At 48.4% G+C, this 14583-nt stretch overlaps 1 protein-coding gene and 1 long non-coding RNA gene across 2 annotated transcripts in view; both read left to right on the top strand.

Annotated features, from left to right (window-relative positions):
• Nucleotides 1-14583, top strand: part of LOC135057195 (uncharacterized) — a 166218-nt gene that overhangs the window by 110992 nt on the left and 40643 nt on the right. The window lies entirely within an intron of this gene.
• LOC135057073 (uncharacterized) lies at nt 1146-14425 on the top strand. Its single transcript, XR_010244127.1, has 3 exons — nt 1146-1236; nt 4272-4309; nt 14136-14425. It is a non-coding gene; the product is annotated as an uncharacterized LOC135057073 (long non-coding RNA).

A 14583-nucleotide genomic window follows, 5' to 3' on the forward strand; every position in this document is an offset into this window, starting at 1 on the left:
TTGCCAGGGCTTTCATGCTCTGCGTTCCATGCTCGTTTCCAGGGCTTTCATGTTCTGCGTTCCATGCTCGTTGCCAGGGCTTTCATGCTCTGGGTTCCATGCTCGTTGCCAGGGCTTTCATGCTCTGGGTTCCATGCTCGTTGCCAGGGCTTTCATGCTCTGGGTTCCATGCTCGTTGCCAGGGCTTTCATGCTCTGGGTTCCATGCTCGTTGCCAGGGCTCTTCATGCTCTGCGTTCCATGCTCGTTGCCAGGGCTCTTCATGCTCTGCGTTCCATGTTCGTTGCCAGGGGTTTCACAGCAGAAGATGCAGCCTTCTGCATCTTTTGCAGGTGGCACCAGCGTTCCCGGCACTCCCGGTTAAGACTATACCGCTGTGCTTCCCTGACAGACACTAAAGGTCAAGCAGAACCTCTAGATTCTGTTTCCTCCATTTCTGGAGGAACACTTTCAGCAGATTCCATGCGGACATGGAATCTGCATAAACACTGGCGGGAGCATCAGCGCCGACGTCTCCCCACACCACCGCGGGGTATGCGGGGGCTGATGCTACGCCACTGGTGCCCAGCATACATACACAACCCTATGCTCATAGTGCCCTGCATTAACACCCACAGCACCCCATACCCAAAGTGACCAGTACCCAGTATACAGACACACCCTATACTTGAAGTACCCAACACTCGCACACCCTATAACCATAGTGCCCAGAAACCCCCCCATACCCATAGTGCCCAGAAACCCCCCCATACCCATAGTGCCCAGCATACACTCCCATACCCAAAGTGCCCAGAATATGTACATACCCATACCCATACCCATAGGGTTATGGTGATCAACCATACCCATAGTGCCCAGCATACATACACTCCCTACAGCTACACCAATTATGTACAGCATACACCCACATGCCTACAGTGCCGGCGCACACACACACAACAGTAAAGATATACCGTTACACAGCACCGCTTGAGGCCACTTGGGTCCAGCATCTACAGCGCAGCTTCACACACAACTCAGCACGCACCCGGAAGATGTCAACGAAGAGTGTGAAAGCCGGGTGGACCGCACAGACCGGAAGTATGGTGGAACGCACAGACCGGATGCCAGGTGGAACGCACAGACAGGAAGCCGAGTGTGTAACATACAAGGAGGGAGGAGGCGGCAGTGAGCGGGAGCGGGTGAGTCAGCAGCAGCTGGAGAAGTAAAGAGGCACAATGAAGCGCTTACAGCTTAGGTAGATACATGTGTGATGCGCTGTAGTGTCACCATTATCCGGCTGTGCAGTAGGGATTACTAGGCTGTGCCAATCATGGTAGAGGCTAGATCCAAGTGGCCTAAGGGACCTTTTCCGTCAGGGGGAGGGGCTACGACACAAGGGGGAGGAGCTACGCCAGCGGTACAGTTGGTCTAGTATTCACACCACCAACTATTACCTTTAGTAACTAGGTGGCGAGCGAAGCGGAGCGAGCCACCGTGCCCGAAGCGTGGCGAGCGTACTTTTCGGGTACCTTGTTCGTCCGTAGCTCCTCCCCCTGGTGACGGGTCTCCTCCCCTAGATACGTCAGAAGGTCCCTTCTCCCACTCCAATATAGAACCAACCGTGCCATCATGTCCGGTGGCTTGTCCCCTCCTTGCCTCGGGCCTCATACCTCCCACCTCATGGCTGTCACCTAAGCCTCAATGATACTCTCCTCACCACCCCACCCCCTTCAATCAGGGCCGGTGCAAGATCTCTCTGCACCCTAGGCAAAACTTCAGCCCAGCGCCCCCTAACGTACAAACACCCTCAACCTCCCACAGGTGGCCACTAGGGTGGGCAGGGGTGAATTGCATCATTATATATATAAAGTATATTGTAACAAAGTCACCAAATTTTGCTTTCACTTTGAAAGTCCTTGAGTGCCATCTATTTATGTATACACTCTAGCCAGCATGTTAGGGATCATATAGAACAATGAGGCCAATTTCACATTTTTTAATATGTATATTCTATATATGTATATATACTGTGTGTATGTATATATACATATATATATATACATACTGTATATGGGGTCTGGGGATATTTAATTGGGGTTGGGTTTGGAATGCCGACCAACTTATGCGAGCGCCAGGTCTCCCGTCCCCAACCTTTGTTTGCAAATGCAAACCACCCATTGGGCTGTAAGATCTGTACTGTCTGCGGACCCCCAAAACCCCCATGGCTTACTTACCTTAAGTTGTTTTCTTGATTACCTTCAGCATTGGCAGTATTCCCCTTTGAGGATGACAGCAGCATTACAGCGACGCCTCTGGTTCCAGACATGTAGTCAGGTGCTGCTTGCTGCTGGAGATCCAGAGGTCTAGAGGAGGTGCATCAGGGCCATGAGAAGCGGCTGTGTGGGCGCCCCTCGGGAGTCATAGATACATCCGCCTTCACATGACTTGATGTTACATGTGTAGGCATGAAGGATGCGCTGAGGCACTATGTGGTACAGCCTGATAGTGGCGGCTGCACCTGATTAGACCGGCAGCAGCATGCCAGCGCAGTGTAAAAGGAGGAGGCCGCATACAGTTTCAGTTTTCTGCTAGATGAAGTCAGTGGCGCCCTCCAGGGCCCGGCGCCCCTAGGCAGCCGCCTAAAGCTGCCTAGTGGTAGAGCCGGCCCTGCCTTCAATATGCCCAACACAGTATATCCCTTAATTTCTGTATCAGCACAGCCACATTACAGCATCTCAGTGCCCAGCTCATAGTGCCCCCCTTATAGTATCCACATAAAGCTCCCCGAAGACCCTCTGCCCCCTGTACAGCTTATTCCTGCCCCATGCTGCTGCCTTACTCTCACAGGCTCATTGTCCCCATCTCACACCCTCAGTCTCTGCACCTAAGATCACTGGCTCCCAAGCGTTCTCGCCTCATGGCGCTCTTAGGCCCTCAGCCTTTATTAAGTGGCACCCCCGGGCCCATGGTTAACGGTGACGTTGGGTATCTGGCATGGGAACGTTTTCATGCCATATTACTCTGCTGTGTGCGTAGGGGAAACATTGCACTAAGGGGAATATGTACTAAGCAGTGATACAAGTGGAGAAGTGAGCCAGTGGAGAAGTTGCCCACGGCAACTAGTCAGCATTGACGTAACATTTATAATTTGCATGCTATAGAAGTATACAGAGCAGCTGATTGGTTGCCATGGGCAGTTTCTCCACTAGCTCACTTCTCCACTTTTATCACTGCTGTCCCCCTTAATTCAGTCTCCACAAAAAATGTCCTATTCGTATAATGAGAAAATTGCTCGTATGTGCCAGGCAGGCTTAGTTATGTGGTGCTGGGCACAGTTGCGCTTTTTGTTGTCAACGTCGCTTGCAGTCGGCAGCCACCAGCACTGGTTTTGCCATCAGAGGAGAAAAGAAATGTGTGAAGAGGAGAGAGGTGGGAACCTGGGGGGAGGTGTGGTGCACAGTGGGCAGTATGAGCAGGGGGTGGAGGAGGAAGCAAATGAGGTGAGGGTAGATGCTAGATCCAGTTGGGCTAAAGGACCTCTGATGTCAGGGGGAGGAGCAAGGCCAGCGGGATAATACTTTCACTATCCACGCCAGCAACTACTTCCTTTAGTAGCCCGGTGGTGAGTGAAGTGAAGACACCTCGATGATTGGAGTGGAGTTTGTATATCCTCCCCATACTTGCATGGGTTTCCTCCGGGTACTCCGGTTTTCTCACACACTCCAAAAATTTGGTGGTAGGTTAACTGGCCTCCAACAAAAATTAACCCTAGTGTGTATGTGTACATGGGCAGACTAGATGGTGCAAGTGGTTCTCATCTGCCGTCAAATTCTATGGGGCCGATTCCTTCGTTATCTGCGCCCCCCTGCAGATGGGCGTTTAGCGGAGCTATTCAATTGTTGCTCTGATCAGACAACCAATACCAGTTAAGGCGCCTGTCAGATCTGAGTGGCTAAACTCGTCTAAAGCACTTGAATGGGTGTCCAAAGTCCGGGTTTGGGTATCCAAACTACTGATATTTTAACACATTTTTTTCTTGCACCTCCGGAGGATGCAAGAAAAAATGTGACTGCTCGGGCTAATAGTCGTCTTATCAGAGCAACAATTGAATAGCTCCAGTAGACGCCCATTCAGATGGTCCCTACGTTTTTGTATAGTATGTATGTAATATCTTTCCTGTTTCTAAATCTGCACCATGCTTGTTATCTTATATTGTTGCTTTTTTCTTTTTGAGTTATTTCTACTTCTCTTTCTGGATTCCACCCCTTTTTTCGCTATTTCTTTTTTCAGCAGTCCCTGGACCAGATTCTCCCTCTCTCTAATCTTGGGTAGGTCCAATTGTCTTTCTTACTATCATGTTGGTTTCTTCTCCAGTTGTAATGCTGTTGTGATACTGATTCCTGTAGTATGGATAATTATTTCTCTGACGTCCTAGTGGATGCTGGGAACTCCGTAAGGACCATGGGGAATAGACGGGCTCCGCAGGAGACTGGGCACTCTAAAAGAAAGATTAGGTACTATCTGGTGTGCACTGGCTCCTCCCTCTATGCCCCTCCTCCAGACCCCAGTTAGAATCTGTGCCCGGCTCGAGCTGGTTGCACACTAGGGGCTCTCCTGAGCTCCTAGTAAAGAAAGTATTTATTAGGTTTTTTATTTTCAGTGAGATCTGCTGGCAACAGACTCACTGCTACGAGGGACTTAGGGGAGAGAAGCGAACCTACCTGCTTGCAGCTAGCTTGCGCTTCTAGGCTACTGGACACCATTAGCTCCAGAGGGATCGAACTCAGGCCCAGCCTTGGTCGTCCGGTCCCGGAGCCGCGCCGCCGCCCCCCTTGCAGAGCCAGAAGACGGAAGATTCCGAGGAGAAAATCGGCGGCTGAAGACTCCGGTCTTCATTAAGGTAGCGCACAGCACTGCAGCTGTGCGCCATTGCTCCCCATGCACACCACATACTCCGGTCACTGATGGGTGCAGGGCGCTGGGGGGGGGGCGCCCTGGGCTGCAATTAGAGTACCTTAACATGGCAACAAAAACACATGATATAGTCTAATAAACTATATATGTGTAAAAATCCCCTGCCATAATATTAATAAAAGAGCGGGATAAGCCCGCCGAGAAGGGGGCGGGGCTATCTCCCTCAGCACACTGGCGCTATTTTCTCTTCACAGTTCCGCTGGAAGACAGCTCCCCAGGCTCTCCCCTGCAGTTTCCAGGCTCAAAGGGTTAAAAAGAGAGGGGGGGCACTAAATTTAGGCGCAAACTATACATGTTAAGCAGCTATAGGGAAAAATCACTTTCTGTAATAGTGTAAATCCCTAATTATATAGCGCTGTTATGTGTGCTGGCATACTCTCTCTCTGTCTCCCCAAAGGACTTTGTGGGGTCCTGTCCTCAGTCAGAGCATTCCCTGTGTGTGTGCGGTGTGTCGGTACGGCTGTGTCGACATGTTTGATGAGGCTTATGTGGAGGCGGAGCAGGTGCCGAAAAAAAGTGATGTCACCCCCTGCGGGGTCGACACCAGTGTGGATGGATATGTGGAAGGTATTAACCGACAGTGTCAACTCCTTACATAAAAGGTTTGATGACATAACAGCTGTGGGACAGCCGGCTTCTCAGCCTGTGCCTGCCCAGGCGTCTCAAAGGCCATCAGGGGCTCAAAAACGCCCGCTACCTCAGATGGCAGACACAGATGTCGACGCGGAGTCTGACTCCAGTGTCGACGACGACGAGACAAATGTACATTCCACTAAGGCTATCCGTTGCATGATTACGGCAATGAAAAATGTGTTGCACATTTCTGACATTAACCCAGGTACCACTAAAAAGGGTATTATGTTTGGGGAGAAAAAGCAACCAGTGGTTTTTCCCCCTTCAGATGAGTTAAATGAAGTGTGTGAAGAAGCGTGGGCATCCCCTGATAAAAAAATTAGTGATTACTAAAAAGTCACTAATGGCGTACCCTTTCCCGCCAGAGGACAGGGTACGTTGGGAGACATCCCCGAGGGTGGATAAAGCGCTCACACGCTTGTCAAAAAAGGTGGCACTACCGTCTCAGGATACGGCCGCCTTAAAGGAGCCTGCGGATAGAAAGCAGGAGGCTATCCTGAAGTCTGTATATACACACTCAGGTACTATACTGAGACCTGCTATTGCTTCAGCATGGATGTGCAGTGCTGCAGCAGCGTGGTCTGATTCCCTGTCTGATAATATTGATTCCCTTGACAGGGACACTATATTGCTAACCATAGAGCATATTAAAGACGTAGTCTTATACATGAGAGATGCACAGAGGGATATTTGCCGGCAGGCATCTAGAATAAATGCAATGTCCATTTCTGCCAGGAGAGTATTATGGACTCGGCAGTGGACAGGTGATGCGGATTCTAAAAGGCACATGGAGGTTTTGCCTTACAAGGGTGAGGAATTGTTTGGAGATGGTCTCTCGGACCTCGTTTCCACAGCGACAGCTGGGAAGTCGACATTTTTACCCCAGGTTCCCTCACAGCCAAAGAAAGCACCGTATTATCATGTACAGTCCTTTCGGCCCCAGAAAGGCAAGCGGGTAAAGGCGCGTCCTTTCTGCCAAGAGGCAGGGGTAGAGGGAAAAAGCTGCACCATACAGCCAGTTCCCAAGAACAGAAATCCTCCCCTGCTTCCACTAAATCCACCGCATGACGCTGGGGATCCACTGGTGGAGCCAGGTGCGGTGGGGGCCCGTCTCCGGAACTTCAGCGACCGGTGGGTTCGCTCACAGGTGGATCCCTGGGTTCTACAAGTGGTATCTCAGGGATACAAGCTGGAATTCGAGACGTCTCCCCCTCGCCGTTACCTCAAATTAGCCTTGCCAGCTACTCCCCCGGACAGGGAGGTAGTGCTGGCGGCAATTCACAAGCTGTTCCTCCAGCAGGTGATAATAAAAGTTCCCCTCCTTCAACAGGGACGGGGTTACTATTCCACAATGTTTGTGGTACCGAAACCAGACGGTTCGGTGAGACCCATTCTAAATTTAAAATCCTTGAACACTTATATAAGAAGGTTCAAGTTCAAAATGGAATCACTCAGGGCGGTTATTGCAAGCCTGGAAGAAGGGGATTACATGGTATCACTGGACATCAAGGATGCGTACCTGCATGTCCCTATTTACCCTCCTCACCAGGTGTACCTCCGTTTTGTGGTACAAGATTGCCATTACCAATTCCAGACGTTGCCGTTTGGTCTGTCCACGGCACCGAGGGTATTTACCAAGGTAATGGCCAAAATTATGATACTCCTTCGAAAGAAGGGAGTTGTAATTATCCCATACTTGGACGATCTCCTTATAAAGGCGAGGTCCAGGGAGCAGTTGTTGGTCGGAGTAGCACTATCTCAGGAAGTGCTTCAACAGCACGGCTGGATTCTGAATATTCCAAAGTCGCAGCTAGTTCCTACGACGCGTCTGCTGTTCCTGGGTATGGTTCTGGACACAGAACAGAAGAAGGTGTTTCTCCCGGAGGAGAAGGCCAAGGAGTTGTCATCTCTGGTCAGAGACCTCTTGAAACCAAAACAGGTGTCGGTGCATCACTGCACGCGAGTCCTGGGAAAGATGGTAGCTTCTTACGAGGCAATTCCATTCGGCAGGTTCCATGCAAGGATCTTTCAGTGGGATCTGTTAGACAAATGGTCCGGATCGCATCTTCAGATGCATCGGCTGATCACCCTGTTCCCGAGGGCCAGGGTGTCTCTGCTGTGGTGGCTGCAGAGTGCTCATCTTCTCGAGGGCCGCAGATTCGGCATACAGGACTGGGTCCTGGTGACCACGGATGCAAGCCACCGAGGTTGGGGGGCAGTCACTCAGTGAAGAAACTTCCAAAGACAATGGTAGAGTCAGGAGGCTTCCCTACACTTAAATATTCTGGAACTAAGGGCCATTTACAATGCCCTAAGTCAGGCAAGACCCCTGCTTCAAAACCAGCCGGTGCTGATTCAGTCAGACAACATCACGGCGGTCGCCCATGTAAACCGACAGGGCGGCACAAGAAGCAGGATGGCGATGGCAGAAGCCACAAGGATTCTCCGATGGGCAGAAAATCACGTGATAGCACTGTCAGCAGTGTTCATTCCGGGAGTGGACAACTGGGAAGCAGACTTCCTCAGCAGGCACGACCTCCACCCGGGAGAGTGGGGACTTCATCCAGAAGTCTTCCAACTGATTGTAAAACGTTGGGAAAGGCCACAGGTGGACATGATGGCGTCCCGCCTAAACAAAAAGCTAAAAAGATATTGCGCCAGGTCAAGGGACCCTCAGGCGATAGCTGTGGACGCTCTAGTGACACCGTGGGTGTACCAGTCGGTTTATGTGTTCCCTCCTCTTCCTCTCATACCAAAGGTGCTGAGGATAATAAGAAAGAGAGGAGTAAGAACTATACTCATCGTTCCGGTTTGGCCAAGAAGGACTTGGTACCCGGAACTGCAAGAAATGATCTCAGAGGACCCTTGGCCTCTGCCTCTCAGACAGGACCTGCTACAGCAGGGGCCCTGTCTGTTCCAAGACTTACCGCGGCTGCGTTTGACGGCATGGCGGTTAAACGCCGGATCCTGATGGAAAAGGGCATTCCGGTTGAAGTCATTCCTACGCTGATAAAAGCTAGGAAAGATGTGACAGCAAAGCATTGTCACCGCATATGGCGAAAATATGTTGCTTGGTGTGAGGCTATGAAGGCCCCCACAGAAGAATTTCAGCTGGGTCGTTTTCTGCACTTCCTACAGTCAGGAGTGACTATGGGCCTGGCTTCACTGCCTGAAGTTCAGACGTTTGTTAAGGGAGTGCTGCATATTCAGCCCCCTTTTGTGCCCCCAGTGGCACCTTGGGATCTCAACGTTGTGTTGGATTTCCTAAAATCACATTGGTTTGAGCCACTTTAGACCGTGGAGTTAAAATATCTCACATGGAAAGTGGTCATGCTTTTGGCCTTGGCTTCAGCTAGGCGGGTGTCAGAATTGGCGGCTTTGTCCTGTAAAAGCCCCTATCTGATCTTCCATATGGACAGAGCAGAATTGAGGACGCGTCCCCAATTCCTCCCTAAGGTGGTATCAGCGTTTCATTTGAACCAACCTATTGTAGTGCCTGCGGCTACTCGGGACTTGGAGGCCTCCAAGTTGCTGGACGTAGTCTGGGCCCTGAAAATCTATGTTTCCAGGACGGCTAGAGTCAGAAAAACTTACTCGCTGTTTATCCTGCATGCACCCAACAAGCTGGGTGCTCCTGCTTCTAAGCAGACTATTGCTCGCTGGATCTGCTCCACGATTCAACTTGCACATTCTGCGGCTGGACTGCCGCATCCTAAATCAGTGAAGGCCCATTCCACGAGGAAGGTGGGCTCTTCTTGGGCGGCTGCCCGAGGGGTCTCGGCTCTACGACTTTGCCGAGCTGCTACCTGGTCGGGATCAAACACGTTTGCAAAATTCTACAAGTTTGATACCCTGGCTGAGGAGGACCTTGAGTTTGCTCATTCGGTGCTGCAGAGTCATCCGCACTCTCCCGCCCGTTTGGGAGCTTTGGTATAATCCCCATGGTCCTTACAGAGTTCCCAGCATCCACTAGGACGTCAGAGAAAATAAGAATTTACTCACCGGTAATTCTATTTCTCGTAGTCCGTAGTGGATGCTGGGCGCCCATCCCAAGTGCGGATTGTCTGCAATACTTGTATATAGTTATTGCCTAACTAAAGGGTTATTGTTATGAGCCATCTGTTCGTGAGGCTCAGTTGTTATTCATACTGTTAACTGGGTATCGTATCACGAGTTGTACGGTGTGATTGGTGTGGCTGGTATGAGTCTTACCCGGGATTCCAAATCCTTTCCTTATTGTGTCAGCTCTTCCGGGCACAGTTTCCCTAACTGAGGTCTGGAGGAGGGGCATAGAGGGAGGAGCCAGTGCACACCAGATAGTACCTAATCTTTCTTTTAGAGTGCCCAGTCTCCTGCGGAGCCCGTCTATTCACCATGGTCCTTACGGAGTTCCCAGCATCCACTACGGACTACGAGAAATAGAATTACCGGTGAGTAAATTCTTATTTTTCCCATCGGACGTAATTTTGTCGTCTCCTCCCCATATTCAGCCTGAATCAGTAATAACTTTGGTATTAATTTCTGGGGTATTCGAGGGAACCTTGGTCAAATATAACCTTTTATTAAAATAATTGTACTACAGTATATAGAGGAGTCACAATGGACACCTTCAGGTCAATCTCTGGGAGACTACCCTTCTGTATACTCTCCAGGGTGGTATACTCCCGCTGTAATTGGTGGACCCCACTCAGGGTGGGGCTCTAGGTTATTCTTTAGAAACACTTTGTCCATAAGGTGCCTAATCCTAGAGTTTATGCTCCCCCTTGCTAGAATAAGAGTCTTTGCTATATACAGGAGTGATCACAATCTTCCTGAAAATATGAGTATCCTTATACTGTCAGAATAATGAACAAAATGTCCCAAATGGTTATCATGAACAGAGTGCTGGTGTGAAATGTGGTCAGTGTCACACTTTGGCGGAGTCCTGCCGGTGTTGGTCACTTACCAGTCTTCTGAAGTGCATCTGTCCTCTTATCTCAAAGGTAGTACTCGAGTGTGGGTGCCACTTTGTGGCTGATGGTGTTGACTGGCCTTGCGGGGTTGCAGTCACGCTACCTCTTACTGTGTCCCTTCCTCCTCCTTAGTACCTCCGTTGCTGTTTCATGCTGTGTATCTTTGTCTCTAACCAAGAGCCCCTTGCTCTTGGTTAGACACAGTAGCGTGTATCACTTGCGTCCGGGACTTCCTGGATTGTGGTCACATGATTGGTCGTGATCTCCTGAGAATCAGGATTTTCTTTCCTCTCCCTCCGGTCGGTGGGAGTAGGAGGTCTACAGACTGGCAAAGTAGATAACAACGCACGACAGGCAGCTTCTGTTCTGTAGTCTGTGCTTCCAACGCGTTTCGGCTATAGTGCGTTTATCAAGGATGATAGATAGTGGTGTTATCGAAATATACACTATGTAGACAAAAGTGATTGGACACTGACAGCAAATAGATAAGCAAGATTTTATTGACATCAGTACTTTGTAGGTCCACCACATGCAGTGATTAGTGCAGACGTCCTTCTTGGCAAACTGTCCACAAGTTCCTGGACAGCAGCAGGCGGTATGTTTTGCCATTCCTCCTTAAGTACAGTGACCACCTGTGACACTGAAGAAGGTAGAGTCAGTCTAGAACTCACCTGTTGCTCCAATTTGTTCCAGAGGTTCTCAGTGGGGTTACGATCTGGACTCTGAGCTGGTCAGTACATCTGGGTTACCGAATTTTCTGTATACCAGACAGTTTATTCCTATTGAATATAGTTAGAAATGGAAGAAGTGGGTTTTCTTACATATTATCTGGGTAGAAACAAAGTAATATAGAAACAAAGTATTGTGTGAAATGATGTAACCTAAAATGACATTAGAGTAGGAGTGGAGGTATGGTATACTGCTGCACATGGTAATATATATCTATTTAATGTATCATGAATAAGTAATACATCTACTGTTGGATTGGCAAATGTCATTAGATAAAATAGTCTGCATATTGGGAGGACCAAATTTCTTTTAAATAAAGTATTTGGCAAACTTCTTTGTGATAGAATAGGCATATGTTTGCAGTAATAATTAATAAAGCAGAGTAAATGTGTTAATGAAGTAGTGTATGTATGCAAAGTTAAATTTGTCTTACAATACTGAGCTTATGTTGAAGTATATATTTAACCCTTTGAATGCAAGTGTTTTAAGGTATATATCCATTTGAGTTCTTCTTTGTTTTTTAATGTAATCTCCTCACAATTCCGTGGCACTTGTTTTATTGCAGTAAAGATCATGGTGGATGGGTCCTGTTGCTGAACCTCTTTGAGTGTTGCGAGAGACTGTGGTCTAAACATGTTTCCGTCTCTCTCTCTCTCTTCTCTGTATCTTACAGGTGTATACTGTATTCATGCTAAATTCTCTCTCTCACAATCTTCTGCATTCTTCTTATTCTTATGTCTTGGGTTCCCCTTATGATGTTCTCTTTTCCAATTGTCCATCTTCTTCTACTTTTTTCATGGATTTTCAGGTGTTTCCTGTTCAGTGTCTCTTTGATATGGTTGACATTGATTCCTTTCTTATTTTCTTTTTTAAAGTACCTGATGATTCTTTATTTATTTTTTTACCACGTCTGTAGTCTCTGAAATTTCTGTTTCTTTGATATCAGTTAATTTTTTGTTTGGTGTCTTTCTCCATAAGCACAAATTCTGTTAGGTCCTGGAAGGGTCCCACCAGTGTCTGAAGAATATCAATATTTTGTTATATTCCTTTTATTTTGTCCCTTCTTTCTTTTAATATGAGTACATAAGAGAGAAGAAACAGGCATCCAAGATGTAATTCCATGCAACATTAAGGGGTATATTCAATAAGAGTCGGGTACATTCCGACATGCAGTTGTCTGAATGGACCCGACAACCCCTATTCAAAAGAGCGGCTAAATCCAACTGTTGGATTTGGCCGTTCCCTGTTTCCTGACCAGCTGTCAGCGCTGCCGGGGGCAGAGGGAGCTGTCGGCGGCGCCGGGGGCGAGGGGAGAGCCATCAGCGGTGCGGGGGGAGCTGACAGCGGCGCCGGGGGTGAGGAGATGTCTGCGGCGGTGGGGGGAGCAGTGTTGGAGATGGAGCGGATGGGGGAGCAGTGGCTGCAGCAGCGGAGGCTCACGGCAGCTGCCGATGGGTTCTTGCTCTCCCCGCTGCAGCGCTGCTCCCCCCCCCCCCCCATCCCGTCTCCTGGTCTCAGCTACCTCATCTCAATCCGTCGGATTGAGATTGTCAGAAACGGGGCTAAAACCTGTCGGGTTTGGCCCAGTTTCTGACAATGCACGCTGAACGGTGGCTGAAGCCGCCGATCAGCATGCATTCCGACAAGTCGGGTTTCCCGACTTGTTGGAAAAAATGGGGCCGTAATGAATAGGTTGGAACCCCTTCCAACCTAAAACTGTCGGAAGCTGCCGTCTTCCCGACAAGACGACAGCTTCCGACAGTTATTGAATATACCCCTAAATCTTTCACTTTTATCGGTGAAAGATGAATGACCTCTTAATTCTTAGCCCTTTTGGAATAATTTGGTTGAGACTTCCTACCACAACCTATTTTCCTTCAGCAACCAATTTTCCAGTCTCTCCATACCTGAGTCTACACTGTCAATTGAATGGCAGTTGAAGTTTTCTTTAATCTGTTCGTCACTTTGATTCAGGGGATTGAACATAGTGCTGTCTTATAGGCCCTACACACTGTGCGATATTAATGAACGCGATACCTTTCATATCTTTCAGTGTGGAGGCACCAGCGATGTATAATGCGCGGCCCGCGCTCGTTCATCGCTGGTGCCCCGTCGCTTGTGCATGCAGGCCAATATGGACGATCTCGTCCATATTTGCATGCACTGCTATGTAGCCGGGTGAAGAAACGTCACTGCCTCCCCGCTGCTGGGTCGCCCGTCGGCCGTATCCGCCGTTGGGCAGCTTGGCGGCGGATCGCATAGTGTGTATGGCCCTTTAATGTTGCCAAGATTAGGTGAAGATACAAACACAAATTGAGGTATATGGTAACACTGTACAGGCGTGAGCTGCCATTGTCCTATATCTATGTTTAACCCAAGAACTAATAAGAAATGCAATGGAATAATACTTTCCTTACTTGTTGGATGTTCACTTGATGTTCCTTAGTAGGAAGTGAGATCTGGAACGCGTATGGGACACATTTACAATATTTTTTCCTGTAAAAAAAAAAAAGGAACCTTGGCCAATATGACATCACTTCCTGTTTCTGAACGGGCTATGCGTTCCACAGATTGGAAGTGCCAGAATTTACAACCTTTTTGCAGTTATTATGTTAGATTATGACCTTAAAGCCCTGCAGGACTAGATGGGACCATGTTCTAAGGAGGAAACTTAAGACCACTTCTGTTTTAAGGATTAATTAATGGACTTAAAAAGACTGCATGACTCTAAGAGGAGAACTTCCGCGCAATAGCATCCCCATCTCTGTATGTCTACATCATGTTAAAGATTGTTCACATTGGTAGGAGGATGTATTAATAGTTTTTACTAGACATATGTATTTTGAATTATTTTATGTATTATTAGGATTATAAAGAATGTAACCCATAAATTATTGACCTCCATGCTATATAAAGACACTTCTGAGCATGACTTCAATACACATTGCCTAGACGAAGAGCAAGTGGCTCGAAACGCGTTGACTGTGGGGCGGAGTCACCCCTGGTAGAAAGAAGCCTGATCCAGAAGTCTGCTACTGCTGATGCCGGGTCTGTTGCGTTCCAGAAGCCCTGATCCACTTTACAGCTGTACATACTGATTTCTGCTAAATCTCCAATCTACACTATCTGAGTGTTTCTTATGAAATCGTGCGTCTCTATACTGTGAGTAATACATTTGTGAATGATCCTGTGCAATTTGTGGGGACATTCTCTCCTTTATATCTTTCCTATATATTAAAAAGTTTTCGTCCTGTGATACGCCTGCAACATCAAGTGACCATCCTACAGGACAGTCAAATATTATTCTTTTTTTT

Source organism: Pseudophryne corroboree, chromosome 3 (genome assembly GCF_028390025.1).
Source record: "Pseudophryne corroboree isolate aPseCor3 chromosome 3, aPseCor3.hap2, whole genome shotgun sequence".
Classification (NCBI taxonomy): domain Eukaryota; kingdom Metazoa; phylum Chordata; class Amphibia; order Anura; family Myobatrachidae; genus Pseudophryne; species Pseudophryne corroboree.